This window comes from Equus quagga, chromosome 8 (assembly GCF_021613505.1).
Source record: "Equus quagga isolate Etosha38 chromosome 8, UCLA_HA_Equagga_1.0, whole genome shotgun sequence".
In the NCBI taxonomy this organism is placed as follows: Eukaryota; Metazoa; Chordata; class Mammalia; order Perissodactyla; family Equidae; genus Equus; species Equus quagga.
This window is the reverse complement of record NC_060274.1, coordinates 2,008,179-2,032,022: the sequence shown is the minus strand read 5'-3', so window position 1 is coordinate 2,032,022 and position 23,844 is coordinate 2,008,179. Positions and strand designations below refer to the sequence as shown.

The 23,844-nt window shown below is 46.9% G+C and overlaps 2 long non-coding RNA genes across 2 annotated transcripts; both read right to left on the bottom strand.

The window, feature by feature from the left end:
- Positions 1-1,442: 1,442 nt before the first annotated feature.
- Positions 1,443-14,703, bottom strand: LOC124243505 (uncharacterized). Its single transcript, XR_006889693.1, has 3 exons — positions 13,841-14,703; positions 13,396-13,467; positions 1,443-4,626 (listed from the first exon to the last, which is right to left on the bottom strand). It is a non-coding gene; the product is annotated as an uncharacterized LOC124243505 (long non-coding RNA).
- A 2,900-nt stretch (positions 14,704-17,603) lies between these two features.
- LOC124243897 (uncharacterized) lies at positions 17,604-23,404 on the bottom strand. Its single transcript, XR_006889801.1, has 3 exons — positions 21,494-23,404; positions 19,103-19,261; positions 17,604-18,560 (listed from the first exon to the last, which is right to left on the bottom strand). It is a non-coding gene; the product is annotated as an uncharacterized LOC124243897 (long non-coding RNA).
- Positions 23,405-23,844: the final 440 nt, after the last annotated feature.

Genomic DNA, 23,844 nt, shown 5'->3' with positions numbered 1-23,844 from the left:
TGAACAGACTTGAGTTCTGGTTGTTCCCACTAAGCAATCAGACAAGCGGGTGAGGTTCCTGGATGAGAGAGGATGAGTTATGAAAATAGCTGTGAGAATTCTTATCCCTTCTAACACCTACGACAGCGTCAGATCCGCCTGCCCAAGATGCCAGGGAGCGAGGCAGCCCCACCCTGGGGGGTTGGTATTTGTTACTGAGGGGCTTTCATTGCCCCCCCCGGGGGGGGGCTGGAGGGGTGGGAGAGAGGCACGACCCCATTTCAACCATCATTCACATTGTGTGGAAGGACCACAGTTCAGTTCTAACAATGAAGCTTGGCATAACCCCTGCCCCACCTGGGATGGGGATCCTGGTGGCCGAGGAGAAATATTCACCCACAGGCCCAGTCAAGACCCACAGACCCTCAAAACCTGCAGGGTCTGGGCCTGGACTCCAGCAGATGCAAAGAGAAACGAGGACAGCCACTGCCTTCCCTGTGCGCTGAATGGAATAAAATACCGGGGCCCAAGAACGTGGGATTGCTTCGTTTTAAAAAGCACCATAATTTTCTTGTTTCCGCTGCAGAAAGAAAATATCCTGATAGACCAGGCCAGAGTTAGCGTGCACTTTCTTATTAGGATCCTCTGACTCCGTGCTCTACACTCCCCTCCCCAAGCACTCTTGAAAACAGAACAAACCAAGCCATAGCAGACCCTGGAGGGGAATCCACGGAGAGGTCTCCTGGGGGCCAGGTGCCTGGGCTCTGCTAGTGGGGCCCCACCTGCTCTCACCTCGGTCCCCGATGGGGGACAGCGCAGGGAGCACGCGATGCGATTTGTCCTTTTAAGTGGCCCTACAAAGGCGCTATTCTTAAGGCCGAAACTATTTCCTGCTCTCTTTTTAGAAGCTGGAAAACCTCTTTGGCTGGAAGTTCAGCCAATTGCCTCTGACAACTATTACTTAGCCATTCTGGAGAATTTTTCATGGTCGTCTCCGTTTAAAAGCCACAGAAACTAGCTTATTTATCTCTATTCCCCCCCAGAAGCTGATAAGAGATCAACTACAAAGAGCCACTACATCCACCGCTGAATGGGTCTCTCTTTCTCACACGTCAGCTTAACCTCTTTGCTGCCAGGGCAGAGCCACGAGAACACAGTTTGGGCCCTGGAGAGGCACAATGCACGCTTTCTTTTCTACTACCAAAATTCCACATTTTATTTTACACATTTTTTAAAAAGAAAAGCAATGAGTGAAACCTTCCTTATGCACAAAGCTTAACTTATCTTCAAGTGTTACGTGAGATTTAAGCGGCAAGTTACGTGCCAAAATGGAAAATGGGGACGAGAAATGTTATGTTGAATTTCCATAAAAGCCGTGAGCCACTAAAAACCCTGCTGGAATTCTCCTGCTTGACTTCTCGGTCAAATTAACAAGTCTGTGCAGGGGCACGGGAGGAAGAAGATGTTTTCGTAAATCCTTTATTTATATTGTAACAATTTAGACATTCTTGCAATTACATCTTTTTTCTTCAGGGACTTGCATGTAACTAACAAACTAGCTCTGGATCATTTGCACGACCCTGTCTCCATTTGTTCTCATTTTCTACCCAAACTATTTCACCCAAATCCCCATTCTTCTGTGAGAGCTAATACTAGCCTGGGATGGATTCATGCTGCCGTGAAGGGTGGGACCAGAGCTGGTATGTGATGAGCCTCCCTGAAGAGCTGCTTTGGACCGATACCCAAGGCGCTGTGCATGTGCGGGTCTGTGCACCCCTGGAATAAGCGAATTCCCCCCTACAGCTTCTGCCAGCCTTCACTCCACGTTCATGTTTATGGCTCGGGTTGCTTTTGCTCCTTCCATCCAGAAGAGCAGGAATAAGAGTTTGCTTGTTTGATGCACTGGGAGAGGGGCAGCTGGGCAGGTGATCAGGGTCCCTGCTCAGGTTCCTCCTCTGCAGTGACCTTGTCCCAGGCCACCACCCTTGTTGGATGAGGGGGTCTGGATGCAGAGGAGGTCGCGATTCTGGGAGCCTGGCCCCAGACCACTGCTGCTGGCATCTTCTCTTTCTTTTCTTTTTTGGTGAGGAAGATTTACCCTGAGCTAACATCTGTGCCAATCTTCCTCTATTTTGTATATGAGATGCCTCCACAGCATGGCTGATGAGTGGAGTGGGTCAGAGCCCAGGATCCAAACCCGCATACCTGGGTTGCCGAAGCAGAGCGCACAGAACTTTTAACCACTCAGCCACAGGCCGGCCCCCTGACATCTTCTCATTTCTGGGTTCTCTTTGGCTCCTTGGAGGAGCAACCTGGGAACTCTCTCTGGCATTTTGTTTTCAATCCAACAGGCTCCGTGAGTCGAAGGCAGGAGAAGCGGTTCTCGGGACGGAGGGATGTGCTCTGTCCCACGCTGTCGACAGTGGCTCAGCACCCTGACCGTGGGCACCGGGGGTCCACAGGCACAGTCACTGCTCTTGGTTGCTGGGGTCCCCCTCCCAGCACGGAGCCGTCCCTGGTGCATGGCTCTCCGGGAGCCTTCTTAACTCCTGCCATTTTTGAGCACCCAGGCGGATCCAAGAGCCTCTTGTCCGGGCACAGGGGCAGGTCAGTCCCACCTTACCCTGTGCCCCCCAGCTCTGGTAACTCAGTGCCACTCAGGGCAGAACAATGAAATTCTCACATCCAGGGTTCTGCCAACAATGGCTGTCCTCAGAGAGCACTGCCACCCTCCCTGACATCAAGGGTGAAGAAGACGGGACTGTCCGTGTCCCTGTCTTCCTGGAGTGGCCAGGACAGCCACTCACCGGTGTGTGGGCATCTTGCTGGAAAAGTGTCAAGAGCTCCCGCATGGCATGGCAGTGCCAGCTCAGGTCCTAATGAGGGCGGGTGCCTCCATTGTGGGCTGTTTTCCCTCCTCGGTCTGGTTTAATCTTTAACATCTATGATGGGCTAAACCAAATCCTGTTTAATCGACTGTTTAACTTTAGAAATAGTAATCTCTCAAGAGTCTAAATTGGACAGGGTCTGAAAACAGGTGGCAAAATGACAAGTTAAGCGTTGGGGTCCTAGACTGAAGCCGCCCCCTTGTGCATGTTGCTCGTAGGAAAGCAGATGCTCCATCCTCCCTCTGTTCATGGTTCTTCAAACCTACGAACCTTGGATCCACCTGGGCTGTGTTTACACTACAGATGCCAGAAAAGTCTAAAATATAGGAGCACGCCCGTCTCAGTGACCCCAATGTCCACCACGGGCGGCGATGGAAGAGCAAGGTGACTAGATAGAAAGAAGAGATTTTGAAGGACAGGCTGATGGTTTGCAGAGAGGATGGTGCTGCAAAATTGGGTCAGCTCTGGGCAGCCCCAGGGTGCACGCCAGCTCTGCCCTCCCCTTCAGAGTCCTGGTCCCTCAGGCAGGATCTGTCCAGTTCACGTCCCCTCCAGTCCCCTCAAGGACTAATTAGGACCCCAGGCTCCTCAGCACCCGGCAGAAGCTGGGGGGTTGAAATGATGCGCTCAAAGCCATTGGGTACTTTTGTCAGGGTAGGAACTGGGATTAAAGGTCAAAAGTCATTCTCTCTCTGTGCCTTGCGTAGAGAGGACAAAGTTTCTCGTGATCATTTTGAATTAATTAGACAGTGGAAACCACACGTGCATACTGATTTCTAAGCACGGTATCTAGAGAGATCTCTTTTCCAGCCAGCTCTAAAAACAACCAGACGGACTACAATGAGGCCTTTCAGATAAACCCTCAGAGGCATCTTCTGCTGCTTCAAAGCTCCCCAGGACTGATTGTAAAAGCAGGACAGACAGCGGCCGGCAGGGTCGCTGGGCTGCCTGCAGACAATCAACACCCAGCTCAGCGGGAAACACATAGAATGGGGCTTTTCACTTAAAAACAAGCACCTTATTGTTACTTGACACAGACGGCTAATGTGGAAAACTTTAAAGCCTCTTCAGTATCTTTGACTCAATATTGGAAATGCTACTTCTTTTGGAGGGTAAATCAACTTGCAAGTAGTTTGTTATTTCAATGTACAAATGATAAATGTCTGGCAAAACATCTGTATATTTAGACCTGGAAACTTATAGGGGTGGTACTTGAGGACCGAGACTGGGACAAGAATTTCTCGTTTCCTGGATGGCGTGCACTGCTCAGGATCTCCAAGTTGCTTTTTAAAGTTATATCATACCTATCATCACCCCCATTTTATGAGCCAGGAAAACGAGCATCGTCGAGGTTAATCGGCTTTCTCAGTCACACAGCCCCCAGGGCGATGTCCACCCTGATGGTCCAGCTTCTCATTGACCTCTTCCATGTTGGATCTGCCTTCCCTCCCTTTCTGGAATCTACAGCAGGAAGGAAAAGCTGCTTCATAGAAACCTGTGCTTTTCAACTGTACGGCTTTGTCCACAATGACTCAGAAGTTTCATCTCAGCAGCTAGAACTCCTATCTTTCCCTCACGGGTTGGGGCCATGCGTGTGTCCTGGATTCCGAGCTCCTTCCTCCTGAGGCTTCCGGAATTTAGGAATCACGTTTCCTTCTTAACACATCCTGACGTTCAATACCAATTGTTCCACAGTAAGTTTTAAAATCCTGCTTTTGGGAATTACAAGCAATGCATCTGGCTGAGGCTGAAGCTGGAGCTAAAGGAAGTGTGAGAGAGAAAAGCACATTAATATATTTGAAATATTGAAACAGACGGAACCACACACACAAAAACAGCGATAGTCTTCCTGCACAGACAACCCCCGTCAATTGACATTTTTCTTAAAACATCATACATTTAGCTTAACAAAGCTTGTTTTTGTAACTGCCATGGGTCAGTCCCTTGTGTAGCCCTGTGCACAGCCATGAGGTCGTTGGAGATGTTCCCCCGCAGTGTTGAAGAACATTGAGAGACGGACCCGGGCTGCTAGCATGGGAGTGCACAGTGCAATCACACACCAGGCCATGTGGTTTGGCCACCACCCAAGCCCCGGGTGTCTGGTCCTTCACCTGCCGCTCATCCCGGGTCACCCTCCCCTGCCACAGGGACATTTATTCTGGAAGATGGAGACATGCCGCTGCTTCTCTGGCCCCACATCAGCACCTGACAGGAGAAGGACGCCCCTGTTTCTTGTAACCTGAGGCCTAACGACGCCACTCCAACCTGAGCACGGATGGGCATCCAAAATTCCAGCCTTGCCACGTGACACACCCATGAGTGTTCCCAGGACAAATAGTGCCAAGAGATGACTTGTGTGGGTGGGGAGGGGACAAAGGAAAGTCATCTGAGGGAAGGACCTTACAAAATCCGTTTCGCAGCTGTGACCTCCACCCAGCAGGGGCAAGAAGGGATCTGCAGGCAGTGCGTAAACACATCTGTCATTCCTTCCTGCCTGCTGTGACTCTCATCGCAGCTCTCCAAACACTTGGTTCGATCCTTCTGTGTTTGCCTTAAACACAGCCTCCCTGGAAACAGCATGGGTTTTAGGGAATTGGGCAGCTCCCTGATGTTGACCTTTGAACTGAGGGGTTTGGGTTGATTGACTTCAAGGAGGGTCTCAAGTGAAATATCAACATTCTTCCCTTTCTAGTCAGAGCAGACACATAGGTAGATGCATAGGTAGTTACATAGATAGATACGTAGATGGATACATAGCTACATGGATAGATATGTAGATACATAGGTAGATATATGGATAAATACATGGCTGCATGGATAGACACAAGGATAGATACACAGATACAAGGATAGATACATGGATAGATACATAGAGGGGTATATAGATCTACAGACAGATATATAAATACATAGGTAGATACAGAGACAGATACACAGACAGATACACAGACAGATACATACGGAGATACATAGATAGACACATGGACAGATACATAGATTCACAGGGAGATAACACAGGGAGAAATAGTAATTCAGGGTTTTTCTTTCTTCCATTACACAAGTTTATTTCCTTCTTGATTTTATTTATAACATGTTTATTCATCTTGAACTAATTTCTGCTTATCAGATCCTTGATTTCCATGCATCGGGTACATCAGCAAGTACCATTTGCTCTGCCTTTTTTCCGAGGGCAGATGTAAAATGCCAGCCTGCAAACAAGTGAAGCTAACTGACAAAAAATCAGTCCATCCCAAAGCTAGCTTTTGTTCACGCCCGGGTGTGGTGAGAGGGAAGCCCCGGCTTGGAGCTCTGCTCCACTTTGTGGCCGGCGGCAAGTCCCATCATCTCTTTTTATTTTTTTTTTTTTGAGGAAGATTAGCCCTGAGCTAACTACTGTCAATCCTCTTCTTTTTGCTGAGGAAGACTGGCCCTGAGTTAACATCCGTGCCCATCTTCCTCTACTTTATACTTGGGACACCTACAACAGCATGGCTTGCCAAGTGGTGCCATGTCCTCACCCGGGACGCAAACCAGTGAACCCCGGGCAGCCGAGAAGCAGAACGTGTGAACTTAACCGCTGTGCCACTGGGCCCGACCCCCATCACCTCTTGAGCCCTCAGTGCCTCTTCTGTGGAAGTGACGGTGGGACTGACGCTCTCCGTCTGAGGTCCCGTATCCTGGAGCGTGACCCACCGTCATAGCACAGCCATGGTGGAAGCTGTGGATGAAGCAGGGCGACCTCTAACGGCACAACCAGACAGCCACTCAGAAGAGTCCTTCTTATAAGAAGAATTCGGTTCTAGGAATTAGGTTGGAAGAAGCCATTTGAAAATGCTTTTTACTTTTATTTCTCACTCCCTATTTTCAGAAGCATGAAGCCTCTGGTCATAAGCGGAAAGGAGGTATATCCAAGCTAGAGGGAAATTACTCTCAGGAAGTTTTCTTGTCAGCTCTTTGTGCCAATCTCTGGAAAGCGTGCACTGAGCAGATGCTAAGCTCCTCCAACAAGAATCATTGCGCAGGAAGCGGCTTCCATGAGGACGTGAGGCTCCTGCTCAGTCATCAGTGCAGAAGATGATTGCCTCTGCTGTGCGTTCAGTGAGTGGTTCTCTACAGGGGGTAATTTTGCACCCCTGGGAAACGTCTGGAGACGTATTTGGGTGTCACAACTGTCAGGGGACAGGGTAGTGGCTTCCAGTGGGTAGAGGCAGGGATACCGCTAAACATCCCACAATGCGCAGAGCAGCCTTCAGCACAGGGTCATCCAACCCCAAATTTCAGCAGTGTCAAGGCTGAGAAACCTGGAAAACTGACTAAGTGACATCCTCCCAAAAAGGCAGAAGGAGCCGAAGGACCCGTCTGATGCAAACACATGGGCTTTCTGGGGGAAATATTTTAAAAATTTAAATATACAGCAGAGATCCTAAGAAAATAGGAATGCATGGAAAGAGGGGAAGACGGAGGGAAGGAATTAAAAAAAGGGGTAAAAAAATGAAAAAGAAGGAAAGAAATCTTTACAAAGAGGAGAAGAAAGAGAGAGAGAGAGACATTCCCTATGAAGGAAAAATAGGCTAGACACAGACTGTTCATCGGTAAAGCCGTATTTCCTGAAGTCTAAGGTGTCCTCATTTACAAGGAGGACTATTATTTTATACAATTATAAGAGAGTTTTTATTATAAGATATATTCACATATCTTATCTTAGAATGAAGGAATGGTGATTATAGAGTTCAGGAGGCCGTGAAATGATGAGACGAATGTGATAAGGGAATGTCACTGTCCATGTAGATGTTACACCCAGCTAAGTCATCATTTAGGAGTGAGGGTGAAATAAAGATCATTTCAGGCAAAGAATGAGATCATGGACCCTCAGGGAAAGAACTTCTAAAAGATACTCAAGAAGAAGAAGAAAAATGAAACGAGAAGGAAAGAGAGAATGCAGGAAGCAATGTTGATCCAATAAGTTGTGAACGTGGTGAAGCTAGATAAGAGCATGAGCAGCAACCACAGCAGCAACAGTAACATCCGACAGAGGAGATGCCAACAAGACGCAGCCAAAATGCAGTGAATACGAAGGTCGGAGTCGAACAGAGGGATTGAAAGCATCCTGCAGCATTTGCATTATACGAGAGAAGAAAAGAAATAATGGTTCAATTTATGCTTTTTGAAGACAAGTGTGTATGTCAAAATATGAAGAATAGGGGTCGGCTCAGTGGGGCAGTGGTGAAGTTCCTGTGTTCCACTTTGTTGGCCTGGGGTTTGCCGGTTTGGATCCCGGGTGCAGACATGGCACCGCTTGGCAAACGCCATGCTGTGGTAGGCATCCCACATATAAAAGTAGAGGAAGATGGGCACGGATGTTAGCTCAGGGCCAGGCTTCCTCACCAAAAAGAGGAGGATTGGCAGCAGATGTTAGCTCAGCCTCAAAAAAAAAAAAAAAAAAGAAGGACCACTGAAACAAAAGAAAATACGTACCTTTCCAACACTTAAGAGGAATAAAAGGAAATAAAGAAATTGCGATCAAAATAATATGGAGAAATCAAACAAAAAGTACAGTGACGAGCAAACGTAGAATAAGATATTGGAAATCAATTCAAATGAACTCAATAATTGTAAAAGGACCTGAGTAGCCATTAAAACAAGGGAACACACTAACAACATAATATCATATTATCATAATAATACACAGATATAAATAAATCTACCAGGAAATCGCAAAGCACAGAGAGAGGGGGTTGTGACAATATGACAGGCTGAACAGATTTTAAAGAAAGAAGCATTATTAGGGACATGAGCCACCAGGGTGTGATGACAAAGAGAATCATTCACCAGGAAAATAAAGCCGTCTTAAAGCACAGCTGGACAAGACAGTCTTTAACTGTACACAGTGAAATTGGCCAATCTAGTCATAGGGAGTCTCCATCACACCTCCCCCAGAAACTAACAGATTATTCACGTGGCACAGGCTATGGGAAGGACCCACTTCTTCACGGATACAGGTGAAACCCTGCCAACACCAAGCACAAGAGGAGGGTCTCCAAGAGCTGGCCCCAAGGAGGTCACAAAGGAAGTCCCCACAGATAGGAAACACAAAGCAAACTAAAAGATTCTTTGACCTCACAATCAACTAGAGATGCATAACAAAAGGACAACGTCCAAGACCCCTTCCTGTTTGGAAGATTTTAAAGATCTTCTAAAAACTTCACAGGTCAAAGAAGAAAGACTAATGGAAACTAAAAATATTTACCAATTAGCACCCACAAAACCCCTGCATATCAAAGGTGTAGGATATGGCTGGTACCAAGACTGACAGCCTCTGAGCCCAGCACACCACCTGGAACCACAGGATAACCCCAAAGAAAACAGAGGGAAAAGACCAATGAAAGAACAGAAACTAATGAAACCAAATATGAAGGAAAAACCAAGAGTACCAGTACAAATAAAATTGCTTCTTTGGAAAGCTGAGTTACATTAATACACTTCTGCCAACAACAATCAGACAAAAAATGTAAAAAGAAAAAAACCAATTTCTTAGGCAAAATGAATAATATTGTTCCGCTTCTAGCAGGACTGACCAAGGATAAAAGCCAGAGGGAGCAGAAATAAACAGTAATACAAATGAAAATCATGCACCCACGTTCACAGTAATTATGTTTCAAATCTTAAGGGAAACTCATGAATACTTTTATGTTACTACATTTAAAAACTTAGCTGAAATGGAAAATTTCCTGGTAGAGTATAAGTTTGCAAGCTGACTCAAGAAAAGTAAGAGAAAAGATGAGAAGACCTACAAGCGTCAAAAAAAAAAGTATAAACGCTCAAAATCCACAACACCCCTAGCATGCTCACATGGTTACACAGGTCAAGGTCCACTGAACCCTTAATGAACTCGTGGTTCCTGTCTTCTATATACTGTGATTGGAATTTAATGAGAGAAACCTTCAGAGAACTTTGCATGGGCTGGTAGAGCTTTGATAGGAAAACCTAATCTGCATAGCACAAGAAAAGAATTTTATAGGCTGATCTCACTCACAAGCATAAGATACAATCCTAAACAGAGTGTTAGCAAACTGATTCCAGCAATGCACTAAAAGAGACAAATCGGGGGCGGGCCCCATGGCCGAGTGGTTAAGTTCGGGCTCTCCGCTTTAGTGGCCCAGGGTTTCGCTGTTTCGGATCGTGGGTACAGACATGGCACTGCTCATCAGGCCATGCTGAGGCGGTGTCCCACATGCCACCACCAGAAGGACTACATACTAGAACATACAACTATGTACTGGGGGGGGGGGGTTTGGGGAGAAGAAGAAGAAGAAAAAGAAGAAGATTGGCAACAGTTGTTAGCTCAGGCGCCAATTTTTAAAAAAAACAAAAACAAATCATAACAATTCGATGTCTGGACTTAAACCCCAGCATGGGTGGTGGTGGGAACGTGGGTAGGGTGCAAATGAAAAGAAGGGTTTCGACTGACACATGTTGAAACTGTGTGACAGGCATTTTGGAAGTTCTAGTCTCTCAACTTTTGTATATGTTTAAAATGTTCCACAACAAAATGATTTAAAAGTGTAAACAAAAACTCATAACCAATATTGTTCATCCCACGCGTGCGTGATTGGTTTAACTGGACAATTTATTAACGCAATTCATTTTACTGACAGATTAAATGAGAAAAAAACAATTGCATCAAAAAATATTAAAATTTAACACTCTTCTTCAGTAATATGTATGTGTATGCAAATAATAATAGACAAATTTTTCCTTAACCTAAAAATAGCCTGTCTACCTAAAAATTATACAAAAACTGGGAGGTGTTAAAAGGACTTTCTTTAACACAGAACAAGAATGAATGAGTGCTCGAGGCCCCAGCAAGCACAGTGATGCTACAAAAACAAACAGAAAATATAAGATTAGAATTTGTAGTCAGTATATATTGGGGAGAAGCCTTCTTTCTCTTACACCCTTTTCTTCTCCAATTCACCCCTCGAAAACCTTTGGTTTCATGTAGAAGAAACACCATTAGCTTCTTTCTTAATAACTCTTCACAGCCCCCACACCTACCGACTCGGAGAGGCTGAGTGACAAAGGTGACAGGTGAGGTTGGAGGGAGAACCGTGCCTGTAGCCAGGACCCATCTCAGGGGCATGGGACCAGTCCTGTCAACTGGATGCTCTGCTGTCATTGTCTTGAAATCTTATGATCTTCTCTTTGAGCCTACCTTCTGTCTGCTAGGGCGGTGGAACACGTGTCTGTTCTTGTTCTAGCCTTCCTGTTTGCACAGAGCAGTCATGATGCCCATGAGCACAGGATGTGGGGGACCCGTGACGGCCGGAGTTCAAGGTAATGTGTTCCATTTATGACCCAGTACCTGGGAGACGATGTTCATGGAACAGAGAAAGGAGGCAACGTGTCCTGAGAAAACCCATGGACCCAGGAACCCTCCCTCATGCTGGGAGTTCTCATTACTTCCCTGTGTTAGCGGTTCATTTAAGCTGAAAACGTGACACAGAGGGAGGAAAAGACAGGGTGGCCCCAACTCCCTCTCCTCCGGGTCCTTCCTCGTTCCCAGTGTGCCCGGGCGGAGGTGTCAGGTGAATGTGCACCCAGCAAGAAGTGGACTAGAAACCACACAGTCCATTGTGTGCAGAAGTTCCCCCTTCCGTTAAGAAGGAAATACATAAGCACCTAAGAGCTACAAAATACACATTGTGTAACTTCCATGATTGCTTGGACAAGCTCAACATTCTTATATTTACCTTGAAAACCGGAGTTGTAGAATATAAAGATGATTGGCAAAATTCATGCCAGTAATTTAAAATTTTAATTTCTCTATACTTAGAATGACGTTAAATAGCTACCAAATAAGCACCATGACAAGTTGGAGGGAGACTGTGGAACTGAACAAGAGCTCTGCATTTTTATTTTGCACCGAGCCCCTCATGCTCTGCTCATCCCTGGCTTTTCCTTCCTCCTCCTTTGCTCTGAGTTTCTGGCCTGTCCCAGTGAATGTGTGTCCTCCATCTTCCTAAGCCGTGGGGTCAGCTGGGTGGACAAAGGGGACAGGCCAGTGTCTGACCGTCAGATGAGCAAATATGCTAATTTGGGGTTCCGTACTGGGAAACTCGCTTGTTTGTAGGTATCATGTATTCTCGAATAGCATTTCCTCAAATAGAGAGGATAGGATGACCTCTGGCTGGATTTTGGCTTATTTTGACTTCAGAAGCTGGGTAGGAAAGAGGAGTGTTATTTATTGGGCCCAAACAAACACTTTGACTGGATGGGCCGTGTATATCGACAATCCCAGAGAAACCACAAACTCTTAAAGCTAAAAAGAGAGTGAGTTCAATAAGGTTGCTGGATACCAGACAAACACACGTGGACACACACCTACACGCAAATGCACACATGCACCAGCGCCAAATAGTAAGAAAACATAACTCAAAATTCCAATTTCATTTATGGTACAAAAAAAAAGTACATGGGGATAAACGTAACAAGAAAAAATTGAGCTAAACCTTAAGGAGGATATTTGAAAATGCTTCAAAATACAGAAAACAGACCTAAATGTTAACTGACGAGAAGACTCGCTGTCATAAAGATGGCAATTCTCCCTAAATTGACTTATACATTTAAATGAAATTCCATTGAAATCCAAAAAAGGTTTCTCATAAAACTTGACAAGATGACGCTGTGATTCACACGCAGGTACAAAAAGTCCAAATGATGAAGATAACTTTCAAGAAGAAAAGTTGGCATATTTGACCAGTAGTAGATATCAAGACTTACTAAAAACTGTGGAATTTATTTATGGTTTTGGGAGGATGGAAGATTGAACAGTGACCAGAACAGGACCCCCCTCCAAAGTCACTCCCACATGGGAGCGTCCTCAGGGAGCCAGAGCCGAAGGCAGGGGAGAGAGAAGATTGGATCCGTCCATCGTGGGGTGAAGACAGACACAGAAGACAGGCGAAAATAAAAGGAAAGCTCTTTCTCACACCCGCAAATATAAATACCAATGGATCAAGACCCATGTTGGAAAGGCAAAAATTTAAAACGTAATAATTGTAAAGAATATCTTTACCTTATCACACTAAAGAAAAATCCTATGAATAAGATTTTTAAAAATCCACAGATCGTAAATGGAAAGATCCACAAATGTGACTACACTGACATAAAACCTCGTGTACAACAAAAACCTCACAAAGTTAAAGCTAAGCCTCATCTGGGAAGTGATTTTTGAGACACCTGTAACTGATTGCTGACCAAGAATTAGTCTCCACATTATAAAGACCCTTGTACATAAGTGAAAAAAAAATTAGAAAAATGAGATAAAAGGATGGGTACAGGTAATTCAAGAATGAAAGCTGAAAGGCCGATAAAAATATGAAAAGATATTCAAGTTCATTTGTAAACAGAGAAAAGCAAATTAAAACCGTCAGCAAACATCATTTTCTATCCATCAGATTGAGAATGTTGTAAAATCTGATAATACCAAATCTCAGCAAGAAGTGAGAAAATAGGAAGTCTTACGCACCGCTGGTGGGAGTGAAGGCTGGTCGAACCTCTGTGGTTGCAGAATAAGTGTCCCCCCAAAGACGTCCAGGTCCTATGAATATGTCACATTTAGGTTCTCGACACCCAATTGCAATGTGTGGGGGTGTGTGTGAGGGGTTTCCCGGTACCACTAACGAGCAGGTCTCCAGACACCAGCTGGATGTCCTACAATTCAACCCGATTCTGACACTGCTATCCTGCGACAGCATCCCATGCCTCAGAGTAAGAGCTCAGTCCCATGAGGCCCCCCCGCCCCCACCTTCAGATGCCAATCAAAGTCCAAGTTGTCACCTGTGCTTCTGACCAACAGACTATAGGTTGCAGGTCCCCACGACCCCCTCCTTGGATTCATTAGTTTGCTAGAGCAGCTTACAGGACTCAGGAAACCAGTTAAACTGGTTTAACCAGATAAACAGAAAACTCACCAGATTCCCAGTTTATTATAAAGGATATAACTCAGGAACAGCCAGATGAAAGACATGGGTAGGGAAGGGATGGGAACAGGGGGATGAACTTCCATGTCCTCCTCAGGCACCATTCTCCCCCCGTCTCCAGGTGTTGACCAACCCGGAAGCTCGCTGAACCCCGTCCTTTTGGGTTTTGATGAAGACTTCATTACATACACGAGCTGATTAAATCATTAACCATTGGTGATTGAACTCGATCTCCAGCCCTCGCCCCTCTCCAGAGGTCAGGGGTGGGACTGGAAGTTCCAACCCTCCATCACATGGTTGGTTTTCAAGGCAACCAGCTCCTAAAAGTCACCTCCTTCACATAACAGAAGATACCTTTTTCACTCGCAACACTTAGGAAATTCCACGGGTTGTAGGAGCTCTGTGCCAGGAACAAGGACGAAGACCAAATAGATATTTTTTATTATATAAATCCCAATGTCACAGCTACCTTACACGGCAAAGGGGGAATTAAGTTTGCAGAGGGAATTAAGTTTGCTGGTCAGCTGACCTGAGATGGGGAGATTATCCTGGATTATTGGGGTGGGCCCAACACAGTCATGGGAGTCCTTATAAATGGAAGAGGGGCCAGGAGAGAGAAAACCAGAGAGACGGACTCAGCTCGAGGCTGCTGGTTTTGTGGAGGAGGTAGGGGCCATAACCAAGGCCTGCTGGCAGCCTCTAGAAGTAGGAACTGGCCAGGAAACAGACGCTGCCCTCGAGCCATCAAAAGGAGCCAGCCCTGCAGACACCTGGAATCAGCCCAGAGAGAGGCATGTTGGACTTCCACCCTCCAGAACTATAAGATGATAAACTTGTGTGTGCGTGTTGTGTGTTTTTTTTAAAGATTGGCCCTGAGCTAACATCTGTTGCCAATCGTCTATTTTTTCTTCTTCTTCTCTCCAAAGCCACCCAGTACATAGTTGTATATTCTATTTGCAGGTCCTTCTGGTTGTGCTATGTGGGACGCCACCTCAGCATGGCCTGATGAGTGGTGCTAGGTGCACGCTCAGGATCTGAACTGGTGAACCCTGGGCTGCCGAAGCGGAGTACATGAACTTAACCACTATGCCACCGGGCTGGCCCCAAATTTTTGGTGTTTTAAGCCCCTAAATTTGCGGGAATTTGTTACAGCAACCACAGGAAACTCATACAACCACTTTGGAGAGACCTAGTAATGTCTATAAAGAGAAATTCTTGCTCATGTGGACGAGAAGACAGAATGACGTTTAGATCATTGTGGCAGCTTGTCTGCGGTACAATGTAAACACCCGGGGTTCCGGGAATGGCCAGATCAGCTGGGCCGGGTCAGTGGGGGCACACGCAGGCCTGGTGTGTGTGTGTGTGTGTGTGCTCCCCCTGTGTTTATAAGAGAGTCTGATGGGTGCAGAGATGGGGAGAGCTCACTCGAGGTCTGCCCAGGAAGTATTCTCCACGGCGTTTGTCACCCAAGTCAGTGCCAGGAAGTGAATAACCAAACTGCAAAAATGATGTCATTATGAAAATTAAAGACATAAAACAATGCTTTATAGTGTTGCATGCCCACACACGTGTGATAGAAGGAATGAAAACAAGAAAGAGTTTTCTTGACTACAGAACCATGGCTGCCCCTGTGATGGAGGAAGGGATGGGGCAAGGGTGGGGCTCTCCAATGAGTTATTACATGTCCTCTACTGTGTAAAATTTAAAGATTTAAAGGAAATAGAGCAACACGGTAGCCTGGGTTAGATGCAGTTGGTGAGCGCATGAATGACTGATACATGATTTTTGCATTTTTGTGTGTGTTTGAAATGCTTTGAAGTTTAAAATATGTTTTTAAATAAGAAAAAGGCAATGAACCAAGAGGAACAGAGACACATAGTCCACAGATGTGGAGTCCAATTTTCAGTATTTAGTGGCACGTTTTGTTCCCTCCTACCACCCCATTAAGCTTTTTTTTTTTGAGGAAGACTGGCCCTGAGCTAACTTCCGTGCCCTCTTCCTTCCTCTACTTTATATGTGGGATGCCTACCACAGCATGGCGTGCCAAGCAGTGCCATGTCCGCACCCGGGATCTGAAACAGCAAACCCCAGGCCGCCGGAGTGGAACGTGCGAACTTAACCACTGTGCCCCTGGACTGGCCCCCCCCCCCCCACCATTAGGTTTTATTTTAACAACCAAGAAAGCCTCTATGTGGTGTGTTAGAACTGAAATCAATTCCGGGTGGACACAGGGACCTGGGTCCTGGTTGGGGTCTCACCATTCACGAGCTCTGCCCAGCAGGCTGGTCAAGGCCCAGATCTTAGCTTCCTCCTGTAACGACAGACGTCCCTTCCCTTTCTGAGCTCCAGGGAGCTGCAGCGTCGTTGTGGAGGTTTCAGATGTGAATAAGGCCTGACCACACCTTGCACGCCTTTGCCAGGCGGCTCTGACCTGGGACCCTGGACAAGAAAGCTGGTTTTGAAAGCTGACGGCCTTCGATGAACTTCAGACACCTCCTCCTCCTGGTGAGGGTCACCCCGGTATCCACCTACCAGTTTGCTTTAGTTTCTTTAGCTTTTTGATATAATATAGATATACACGCCTACCCCATCTACCTCACAGCACTGTCTGAGCGTCAAAAGAAGATTTTCATGTAAGCACTTCAGAAAAAAGAGCTAAATAAATATTAACTATTAATCCTAGGTATTTGTTAAAAATAAATAGTAGATAATAAACATCAGCCATTGCCAACTACGCCATAAATCTCTGAGTTAATTAATACCCCTCTTAACCCAAGTGGTCGACATCTTTGCAGCTACAGGTCTCTGAGAATCCCTTCATAAACTATTCTTTTCCCTCGATTACATGTAAAAATAACTCTTCATATTAAATGGGTTTCTAAGTTTATTTTGGGCTCCTCAGACAATCAGTGTCTAACGTGAATTTCTGAAACTATAGGTGCAAAGAAATTAAATTTATTTTATGTCTTTTCCATTGGTTTCCCCAATCATCTTTTTTTTTTTTTTTTTTGGTGAGGAAGATTGACCCTAAGCTAACATTTGTTGCCAATCTTCCTTTTTTCACTTGAGGAATAGTGTTGCTGAGCTAACATCAGTGCCAATCTTCCTCTATTTTATGTGGGAGGCCACCAAAGTGTGGCTTGATGAGTGGTGCTAGGTCCGTACCTGGGATCCCAACCTGTGAACCCCAGGGCCACCAAAGCAGGGCACGTAAACTTAACCACTACAATACCAGGCCGGCTCCCATCTATGATGTTTTTGAGGTGAATATACAAGAACTGCTTACTAACAGTTCTAAATACAAACTAACTCCATGGTTCTGCCTGACTCCGGATCCTACAACCTCCACTCTTTTGAACATTTTGAACTTTGGCAAATTAAAAAGATACTTGACAGCAAATAAATAAATACAAATAAAATTTAAGGAAAATTCTACTCCAACAACTATTATTCTTGTTACTTAAATTTTGCAATGCCCTCCAAGTGAGGGGGAATACCCCCTCAAAGACAGTCACAAGATCACCACTGGAGTTGGAGAAAACAAGTTTCTGTTTTTGTTTTTTTTTGAGGAAGATTAGCCCTGAGCTAACATCTGCTGTCAATCTTCCTCTTTTTGCTGAGGAAGACTGGCCCTGAGCTAACATCCATGCCCATCTTCCTCTACTTTATATGTGGGATGCCTACCACAGCATGGCGTGCCAAGTGGTGCCATGTCCACACCCGGGATCCGAACTGGTGAACCCCGGGCCGCCAAAGCAGAACATGCGAACTTAACTGCTGTGCCACCGGGCTGGCCCCAGGAGAAAACAAGTTTTGATTTACAGAGTTGACCTAACCCCGAAGACAGAGTATCCCAAACACAAATGTATTTGCAGCGCACCCTTAGTGAACTGAGTCCCCAAATTGTCACCCCACAAATGCACTGCAGAGCTATCTACAAACTCTCTGATGTCACCGTTGTGAACGTCCCCAAGACGCTGTATTTTGATGGTCTTACAATAGCTTGTTTCTACACTAGACACAAAGCTGTCACTGAGGGAAGTTGCTATAGTGCCAATCCACTCCAAGGGTTGACAGCGGAGACCCAGTAAAACAGTCTAAAAGCAACACAGAAGGTTGGATGTTGTGAAGAAGGGATGCAATGCAGTTCTCTCTCCAAGAAGCATCAGGACCACACAGACGCTAATTAAATGATGGGGACGATGCGTTTCCAGCTGCAGGACCAGGCAGGCTGGAAGGCGGTCAGACAGCTGCTGTTGGGAGTGATTTCCAAAGCTAACACACTGGGAGTGCCAGGGGTTTCAAGGAACTGTTGAGTGGCTCTTTCCTCTTCCTTAATGACCAGTGAGATCCAGACCTATTATTCAAGCAGAGGCGGAAATCCTCTGCACAGCAGCTGCTGAGGCTCAGTCTGTGTCCCTAGGACGTTACTGAGCAAGATTATCTGTTCAGCGCTGTGCATTGCTAAGGGATTAAAACTGACTTCATTCATCACAGGCAGCCTAGGATTTCTCCTCGACTGAGGGATTCAGAAGAAAGAAGATCCTTCCACCACGCCCTGGCATAGAGATGCTTCCTGGGCTCCACATCAATTCCATCCTACAGGCTTCTGCTCGTCCAAACCTCAAGATCTGCTCGCCCTTTCTCTTCTTCAGGATGACTGTGTTTGTCAGCTTGGGTGCAAACTCCGGGCAGTGCAGCCGCGAGGAGTCTGTTGTCGGGGGAAGCGAAACATTAGCAGGGACCGACATCACTATTGTCACACATCAGAGACGCGCCATCATGACCTGTCACCTAGCAGGCCAAGTTTGTCATAGGAACCGAAATTTGAAATTCCAGCATGTGTCCCAAAATGGGATGAGTTCATGGAGATGGAGGAAGATAATTAAGGAAAACGACTTTAAAGTGCACTCAAGTGATGACTTCTTGTTTTGTGCACTGTAGGTTTTATCCTTGGTTAGGAGACCATGGCGGAAAGAAACAAAAGTGGAAATAATATGGAATAAAAGAATAAAATGGGATAAAAAATACTGATTAGAACGTTCTTATTTCTATAAGGATGCTCTTCTTGAAAATAAGAACATATTCTCATTTCAATAGGAATTTTCATTTCTTACTGAGATAAATGAATGACATGGGAAAACTCTTGTTTTCTTTGCATTCTATGTCACTGTTGCTCGGGGTGCCTTCTGCAAGAGACTGAGGGCTCCCCAAACCACGGACCTGCGTGTGGTTTGTCTGGCTCACACACACCTCATAGGTCCTCTCCGTTTGGCGCTGGCCCCACTGCCATGCCCCTGGGCCAGGGGAGCACAGCCTCTTCACTGGTCTCTCCTTAGCCCCACTTCAGCACAGCTGGATAGCAGGCCTTTCCAAGCCCAGGTGTACAGGTCCTCGCCCGCTTCTGAGAGACTGAGCACACACACAGACAACAATCAGACATCTGTAAAGACGGAGCTGTCACCACAACCTGCAGCCACCCGCCTGGGAAACCGACCCCTCGTCTACAGTGAACATCCCAGGAAGCTAGCTGCCTACGTCAGACTTGCAGGAAGCCAGGCTGCCGTCTCCGGTCACAATCCAGGAGGCTGCACAGTCACTTTTGTAACAATCAGCCCCAAATAGCTGGAACTTGATCAATAACTGACGACTGCCCTAATTTTTTCCCCTGCTTCCAACTCAGGACCAACCAGAGAAAGCCGATTTTGCTCCCCTCGCCAACCACATCGGAGCCCCACTTCTGGAATTCCCTCCCCACCTCCCCCAGGCCCACGGCCTCCATCGGGGTGCTCCTGAGCCCCCCTCTCCACTAGGAGGCTCCCCCACTCCTCTGCCTGCCTGGGGTCTCTGCCACACGACCCCCCTGCTCCAGCGTCTCTGAGTGGACAGCCTCTGCTTGTTCTCTTGGGTGGTCTTCCTTTATTTCCGAACCTCAAAGTCTCCCTACGCGTCACCGGGATCTGGACTCTCCTGGACCAGCCCTGAGGTTCCCCTGGTACCTGTCGGCCTCACTCCCTCCCAGCTCCAGAGACCTGCTCTGTCCTTTTGTCCCTGGATTCCTCCCGCACCTGCTCTTTGCTCCCCAGTCTGCCTCCTCTCCCTTCACCCCTCTTCCCTCCTCCCGCACCTCAGCCTCAGCCCCAGCCCCAGCCCCAGAAGCAGCCTCTGCTCCTCCCAGTCGAACCTCCAACCTCCTGTCCACTCTGAGTCCAAACACTGCTCCTTCCTCGAATGTCCCCTACCTGGCTCCCGCGGCGGGCTCCAGCGGGCCCCACAGCATGGGTACCTGCCTCGTTAGGGTTGTTAGGTTATCCTTAGTTATTGCAGATTTTCTCCAGCCAGACAAAGCTTCCCTGAGGCTGACGCCCTGTTTTTCCCCTCCCCCCTCATCGCAGCTAGCACGGTTCCTGGACGCAATAGGCGCTCACTACATACGGTCAACAGGAGGGATGAAGGTTTAGACTGGGCATGGTCGCCCACTACCCTCCTGGTCATAAGGAAAAGATTCAGGACATAGAACTTTCTTTTTCCTACAGTCCTGAGCACTTTCTCAAATTCTCCCACTTTCTGCTCTGTGCCTACAAAGGGGCTGTCACAGCAGACCACCACAGCCCAGGCAATTTAAACAATAGACATCTATCCTCAGGGGTCCGGAGGCTGGAAGTCCACGATCAAGGTGCCAGGGTGGGTTGGTTTCATTCTGAGGCCCCTTCTCTTGGCTTGTGGGCTGCAGCCGCCTTGCCAGGGCAGGGGGGGCTCACACGAGTTCCTCTTTAACCCCATCAAGGGGGCTCCACCCGTAGGACCTCATATACCCCTAATCACCTCCCGCAGCCCCGCCTCTAAACGCTATCACCTGGGGGTTAGGGCATCCACATATGGATCTGAGGGTAGATACAAACGTTCAGTCCACAATAAAAGATAAACGTTCTGTTTCCTTAAATGATGCAGTATGGTTTGCTAAACTACATTGGGGCATTTTCTCTGACATAAACTTTTTTCTAATTCTTATAGATGAGCAATTCTTATATATTTAATTTCCACCTTAGCTTGACTATGATAGTAGAACTAACTTACCCTTTATTTAATTTTTTTTTTGGTCAAAGTATTTGTATCTTCATCATGCTGGAAGTTACAAGTGATTTATAATGATTCCATGAAGTCAAATTGTGACTTGTCTTTTTAAAAAATGCTTTGGGGTGGGGAAAGAGCGCGTCTGTCTTTATTCGCACTTGAAGGTGCCCCCATGACCGGATAACCCCACAGGCCTCATTCTGCACATGTGGGTCTCCTGCTTTGTAGCCCTGTGCTGAGCAGTTATGACCATGTCTGTTCAAAAAAAAGCTAAAAATATAAGAGACTCAGGCAAATAGATGGAATGTCTCAATGAGTCCTCATTTCTGCACTTTCTGCCCTGGACCATCTGCCTTCTGGAAAATCCTTCATCTCTGAATCTATAGTGCTTAAGACTCTGCTTTGTAATGTAGCGCTTGATTGACTGCTTATGGTGGTGCTCTAAATTTAAAGTATTTCCCCAAAGAGCTGTCTCCCTTGGGGCCTGCATACAGCAGACCCTCAGCCCTTCCTGATGGTCCCCTGATGATGCCTATGGAAGGGGGTCAGAGACCCGTGCTGACTCCTCACCTCACAGGGGGCCAGGCCTGACCATCACTCCACTGACCCGCAGAGCCGGACAGGGCCCGGGGCATACTTGGTCTGCTCTGTCCCTGCCGCAGCCTCCTCTGTGCCCCTGGGCTGTGTCCTCCTGCTGAATTACTGAGCAGCAAAGGTGTCCGGGCCCCAGGCAGATGGGCGGATGTGGCATTTTCACGGCACAAAATAGGGGTTCTCTTGCCTGATATGCATACAAAAAGTCAGTTATTACGTGTCAGCTTTTGGGAAAAGAAACGTAGCTCTACTTTGTGAGACTAAGCTGCAAGGAGACGGGATGTGTGTGCTCAGATCTGTCTCCCAGCTCCAGGGCTGGGGGCACAGTTTACAGGATGAAGAGCAGGGGGATTTGGAGTGTGGAGACAGAGGACTGGAGGTGAGAAGCCAGGCAAGTGATGACCTGCGCACGTAGTCCAGCTCCATGCCTCCTTCATAGCACCCATGCTCACAAAATGGTGGCGTTGGCAGGATCCAAGGGTGGAACTTTTAGCTCCCTGACAGCAAAAAGGTCACTTACGGAGCATTTGCACAGGCCCAGTTGATGAGTTGGTGGTCTCAACTAGCCTGAACTGGACAAGGGGGTCTCAGTTCCTGCAAGACAACTCTTGATTACTCTGTTGTTAAGATGGGGTCGGTTGAAGTGGTCCTGGAGGGCCTGCGCTTACAGCATCTCGAATTACATTTACTGACTCCAAACCTGTCTGCGAGAAAATGCAACAGCACCCTCAAGGAAGGAGCTTGGGGCCGGGGGCAGATGGAAGCGTGTGTCTGGGCCTCCACGGCTGAGAGAGACAGAGACAGGGAGGGAGAGAGAGACAGAGAGAGAGAGAGGGAGGGAGACTGACTGACGGCTGAGGACACTTTCTATCTGAAGACGCCACAGTGGCATTTTGCTCACAGTCCACAGTTTTTAGGGTTAGTTCCCTCAGTTTGCACGCTGACTTTGCTTGGTCAGTGTGGTCGGTTAGTGGGCACGATTAGTTTGCTGGTTGCACAGACAGGCCCGGGATCTGCTGGGCTGTCTGGCTGCACTTTTGAGGATGAATCATTAGGAAATGGAGGCTGGTTCCCGGAAAGATGAACACTGTCAGAAATCCTCAGAGGCCCATACCCATCGCATCCCCTTCCTTGCCGATTCCTCACGATCTTGGCAAGCGACACCCAGCCCGAGTTTCCAGTCCCGTGAGACAAGGACAGGGTTCCCTATCACGAAGGATGGAAGTTGGCACTTTCCAAAGATGGCATTCAAAGCCCCTTAATCGTGAAAGGCTCCCATAAAGGCCAGAGATGATGTCAAATAGAGCAGCACGCCCTCCATAAAGGGACTATCAGGGCCATTTCTGCAGAATGGCCAGCTGGGGATGCAAGCTGTGAAAACTGCATGGACAGAGGTTCGGGCTGGGACCTGCGGACCATGAATCCTGTCTCAAGAGCCTCAGCTGCTAAGCGGCCCAGGCGACATCAATGCCCCATCACCTCTTGTGCCACACGGTCAGAAGTAGATCATTTTCATAAAGTACCCCATGTAATACATTTTCTCATAAAACGCCCATCGTGGGTGCGTTTGAACTATTCTATAAATATCAATGCAGTTTTTAAAAAAGCTCAGCAAGACCCTTCCACCTCTGCCAGTAAGCGGGCTCCACTAAGCACAAGCGGGCATTTTATCCACACAGACCCGACGGAATGCTTGAATTTCAAAGTCGGCTCGGGGCCCTTTGAAATGGTCGCGTTTTCGAGGTTTGGCAGAGCAGCGCCCCCCATTCCATCTTCGCTTTCAGAACCTCAGCCTCTCACCTCCCACAGGTTGACTTTTTTGTTCTAAAATGTGAATCGCTTTTTAAAATGTTAATGTGTTTAAACTGCATCCTGAAACTAGCTATCTGTTACATGAATATCTAACTGATGCCAAATAGATAAATAGATAATAGATAATAGATATAGATAGACAACAGAAATAGATAAATAAATTAGATAAAATCTAATATTTTGGCTGATTTCCTCTCCTTTTCCTTCAAAAGTTCCTGTCAACCATGCATTTAACCCCCGGGCAGGGACTGAGGGGGTCCAGACCCCCCACAAGGGCCCACGAGGCATGGGGGGTGGAGAGGGTAGACCCCCTCCAGGCCCAGGGAAGCATTTTGGAGTAGTTCCCACTGACTCAGGATACAGCTGCCTTATGAACTGAAGATGCTGCCTTACTTGGCGGGCAGCTTCCCTGAAAACTGATCTTCTCCATTCAAAAGTTGAGGGAAATCTTCTTTGAAAAATAAACATCAAAAAAAGGTTATTTTTTTTCAAAACACTTTTATGGTCAACTTACG